At 39.2% G+C, this 4,879-nt stretch overlaps 1 protein-coding gene across 2 annotated transcripts in view; it reads right to left on the reverse strand.

Annotated features, from left to right (window-relative positions):
- Positions 1 to 4,879, reverse strand: part of acbd6 (acyl-CoA binding domain containing 6) — a 37,846-nt gene that overhangs the window by 26,230 nt on the left and 6,737 nt on the right. The gene's annotated exons all lie outside the window — the stretch shown is intronic.

Raw genomic sequence — 4,879 nt, forward strand, 5'->3', positions numbered from 1 at the left:
AACACTACATCACTGCTAGAAGAAAATCATTTGAACAGGAGAGTCCAACAGTAAAGTATTTTGACCTATTAAGACAACAAATTTGACAAAATAAAAAAAAAACACATTGTACGACCATCAAAACTGTAGCCGTCTCATCAGCTTTTTAAAAGCTGATATGGGGTCATTTGTGTGAAGGATGCAATGATCCAAAGACACAGTTTTAAGACTTGGTTTGCTTTGATTTGTGCGTTTTCTCCATCCATCCTCCGTTTGACTCTGGAGCAGCCCCGTGTCACGTCCCTCAGGAAAAGTGGCACACGACACAAATGGAGCCGCCGTATTCCACCTCTAATTATCTCTCGGTCTCCAGTCACCTCCTGGCACCGACTGAAGAAGGGAGTGATGTGGGGGTGGCATGCTGGGTATGGGGAGAGAAAGCCCAGAATCTCATTTGGAGCTTTAGGCCCTCTCCTTCCTCACACCCATCCGGGCCATTTAGATTAACTGAAGTCAGAGCTCTATTGTCTGATGGAAACCCTCACACGGTCAGAACATCCACCGCAAACGTCTCGGTTCCTGTTTAAGAAGTTTTGCTGTACAGGGCCAGGAAAATACCAAACCTCCAGCTAAACACGTGCCTTTGGTTAGCAAACACTCTTAATTCACTTGTAAGTGATCTTTTAGGAGAGAAAGTCACCTGATTTTAGTGTTTATTGTGTGAATACTTAGTAAATATTCACACTATAGTGATTCTCCTGCTTTTTTCCCCCATATGTTTAAAAAAAAAAAAAAATCAACCACACATTATAAAGCATATATCTGAAACTGCTGGTGTCTCTGGAGTCCTACAAACATCAAGGTGTAGGATCCAGATGATTCCACATCTTCCAACCCCATTGAGAACCTTTAGAGCTGCGCTCCCCAACTTTTTCAGCCCCCAGACCGGTTTAAACTGGACAAGATTTTCATGGACCCGTCAGAACAGGGCTGAAGTTGGTATTTTTAAGCTTCCGCTTTATGAAAATCTATTTTCAAAATAGAATGGTACAAGAAATTTTGTTTCAAAAAGTCTAAAAATATCTTTAGAAATTTTTTATGCAGATGATGAAGATTCAGCTACGCCTGACTTTTAAGGTTTGATGGATAAATAAAGAAAAACAAAATGACACAACTGTCTTAAAACTAATATTTTCTTAATATAATATACTCATGAATCCAACCGTGTCAGCAACTTTATTACCTGCATTTGTGTATTAGCCAGAGCTTCATGTAACATGAGAACTGCCTCGCTAATTCCTTAGGTCGAGTAAATCTCCCAGTTTTGTCTGTTAACAGCAGCTTTACTGTTCTTTAAAGTCGAAGGCTCATCTTCAGTTTCATCTCCAGCTCTTTTCTCCCCAAATAAACTTTCCAAATACGTTTTATTGCTTGGTTTTTGTATTTATCTTTGAGCTACTAGCTTAGCAATCTAGTTAGCCGCTTTAAGTCATGTGACCCAGACGGATGTTGTTAACAGAATCCAGAGGTCTTTCAAAATAAAACTTCCTTCAGGATCCCAAAATAAAATAAAATGGAAATAATATAAGTTAGTGCATTTATTTATTTTTTGTCTGCGGCCCAGTAACAAGTGACCCACGGACCGGTCCCAAGGGGTTGGGGACCACTGCTTTAGAGCATCCTCAAGCCAAATATCTCTGAGGGTGGGAGAACAGCAGCTCTGGGAGGCTATTCATGCAAAGAAGTTCAAGCAGAAACTCTACAAAAACTTCAATGGATGCAAGAATTGAGAAGCTGCTACAAAATAAGGGTCCTATTCAAATGTAACTTGACCTATTAAGATTGGAATAGCTTTGATTCAGCATTTAAAGGCTTTTATTTTGAAAAAATACTGTTTTCTTTGGGAGGTTTGTTCAATAGCATTTAGAGGGTTAGTGACTTGAAAATTATTCTGTCATTTGCATTGAGGATTTAGAAAAGTATAATCTGCATACTATTTGTAAGAAATAAATAGCTTTAAAAAAACAAAACGTGAGCATGTAGCGGGGCGAATAAAGTCGAATCTTTCTCCTGTTCCATCCCTCACCGCCCTGCCGCCATTCTCTCATCAGCCCCAGGTAAATTATGAATAACTCATTATGCTTTTATCACAGCTCGGTTATGTATGAGCACATTCATTTACATACTCCTGATTACTGCTGCTATGTTTATTCATGAGGCCTCGTGGAGGCGGGGCCACACCCACTTCCTTGTCTGATGGCCGCCGTGACCCCAAGTGTCCCTGATGTGTTGCTGCCATCCGTCTCCCTCGACAACTAATCAATAGGCCAGCTCATCAGTCTTTTGTCGATGGTGGGACAGGGCCGCTCTGACGGATGCATGACAGATTTTATATTTATATATATATGTATATGTAAAAGAGACAGTAAATAGGGTCATCTTAGGGTTATAAGAAATGTAACACACATTTGTTGTGTTGATCATATCAGACGCAGTGAAGCCACCCTCCACATGTAAACACGCAGGCTATAAACAAACAAATGATTAATGCATTTCCTATAAACGCAGTGACATCAGGAGTGCAGCAAGGGATGCTGGGAAGGTCACAGGCTACTCTGTCATTACCGGTTCACTGAGGATTTTTTTTGTGTGGGTTGGTGTGTAAAGCCAGAAGGTTTCATGTTCACGCGTGTGTGTCCGGTCTGGTGTACTGGCAGATATGTCCTTCATCCATCAGGCCTAACTGGTCACAGTGGTAAAGAATATTCATCTAGCTGGTCCGAGCTTCGCTGATCAACAACTTGGCCACGCCATCCATCAAACACCTACACAATCTCTCCACAAATGTCCTGCAGGACCCCCGTTTGGGTTCTCAATTTTGGCTAAGCTCCACGGAAGCGTGAGAACCAGCGGGAACACGAGTCTGGCTTAGCATGCAGAATTCGTACAGCACAGGGGTCTGCACCCAAATGTGGCTCTTTTACCCCTCCACTGTGGCTCTGATTTAAGAAAAAATAAAGTTTTTACTTTTAAATAGTAACTAAAGTAAAAAATGAGAGGTAAAGTAAAAAAAAAGTTAACTTAAACTTTATTCTATCCATTCACAAACCGCTTAAGAACAGTGTCACTCTGTGAGGCTCCTGAATGATAACACCCATAAAATTCACAAAGTTGTTCACAGTTTGCCAGTTGAGCTTCATACAACATTTTGACAGATTTGTTTATTGCTGTGTACCAAAAAAGAAAAAAACAAAATCAATCTGAGGTCAGTAAGCACAACCAACATTTATTTTGAAGGGTTATTAGGCAGAGCTTATATTTTTGAACATTTTAGGTGCCCTCTTACGGTTAAACAAAAATATTGTGAGGGTCCCTGAATTAGCTCTGATTTCATTTTGGTTTGCCAGATTTATGCATTTCTGCCCCACAAACTGAAAAATAAACAGTTTTTTACTCATAATATTATCCAACATCTGCTGCATTGAGATATGTGACACAGGAAGTCTTTTATTTTGAAAGGAAGTCATAAGAAACTCTGTCAAAAATGTTATGCTAAAAAAATCATTTATATTTATCACAATAGGAACAATAATATAAATACAAATTAGTCTTATTACTTTCCTTTATGGCTCCTGATGGGAGCCATAAATGTTTCACACCTTAAGAGTGATACATTTAACACTCTTTAGGTGTTAAAGGTTGCAGACCCCAGGTGTAGCAATTAGGGCTGGGTTTGTAAAATCGATTAAGATCAGTAATCGATCCATAAAAATATAAATCGATTTAGCAGATAAAGCTAAATTCTGCTAGCTTGATGCTAATGTTCAATGGAATTTCCCATAGGACGGCTAATGCTAACGCTAGGTCGACGTAAACACACATTGTGGACTAAATGAACATCTTTATTTACTCACAGGCAGGATTTTTTATAAGGAAATATTTATTAAAGTAACTATTTGTAGTCTAAAGCATCGTTTTTTCTCATAATTTCTTCTTCTTCTGGAATAAGCTGTACTTCTGTAGCACGATCGCCACCTAGTGGCACAACTGAAACGCCCTCTGTGAGAAGCAGAACAATGTTTACAATGTTAATGATCTGAACATTTTTGTTAGAATTTCTCCTTTTAGGAATCCATGTAAAACTTTATGATATTAAAAATCTCATTATTTAACTAATATATTTAACAATATGTGAACTGTATCAGATTAATATAAATATATTCAAAACTTATGGTAGATTATGAATGTATTTCTAAACAAATATGTATAAATGTGTAAACTCAAAATTGAATTGACCTGAAGCATAAAAAAAATTTGCAATCTAATTGATCCAGACTTTAGTGAATCGAATCGTTTCTGGAAATAATTATTATTATTATTGATATCCAGCCCTAATAGCAAAGCCCCACAATTCTCTGGCTTTCTTTTTATATACATTTCCAAAGGCTGGACAAGAGAACTAAAAATATATATATAATTTAAAGCCTTTTCAATCAGCTCTGAACCCAAAGGACATCGCTAATCAATCCTGCCAGTGTCGATATGCGCGCCACACTTATGGAAGATGATCAGAGCAATTAAGTCTCCACTCGTTAACAGGTGCTCGGCTGTTTGGTCTGTGACTGAGAGAAAGGAAATTAAAATCCAGCAGAGCAGCCAGTGTAACGCTGCTGGCAGCTTATGCATGACTTTGGAGGGAAAACCATCCAGCAGCTCCAGTAGTGTTTGTTTGTAAGCAGGTGCATGAGGGGGGGGTTGGTGTTTGTGCGATGTTAATGCCTTGCTTCTGGTTGGTTTCTTGGGATGCATCATTGCTTTGGGATCTCGCCTCGTCGTTCCGGGAGGCTGGCTGCTCCTTCCCGCCTCGCTCTCCTGTTCTCTAAAAGACTTCACCCCCCCC

Source organism: Oryzias melastigma, linkage group LG4 (assembly GCF_002922805.2).
Source record: "Oryzias melastigma strain HK-1 linkage group LG4, ASM292280v2, whole genome shotgun sequence".
In the NCBI taxonomy this organism is placed as follows: domain Eukaryota; kingdom Metazoa; phylum Chordata; class Actinopteri; order Beloniformes; family Adrianichthyidae; genus Oryzias; species Oryzias melastigma.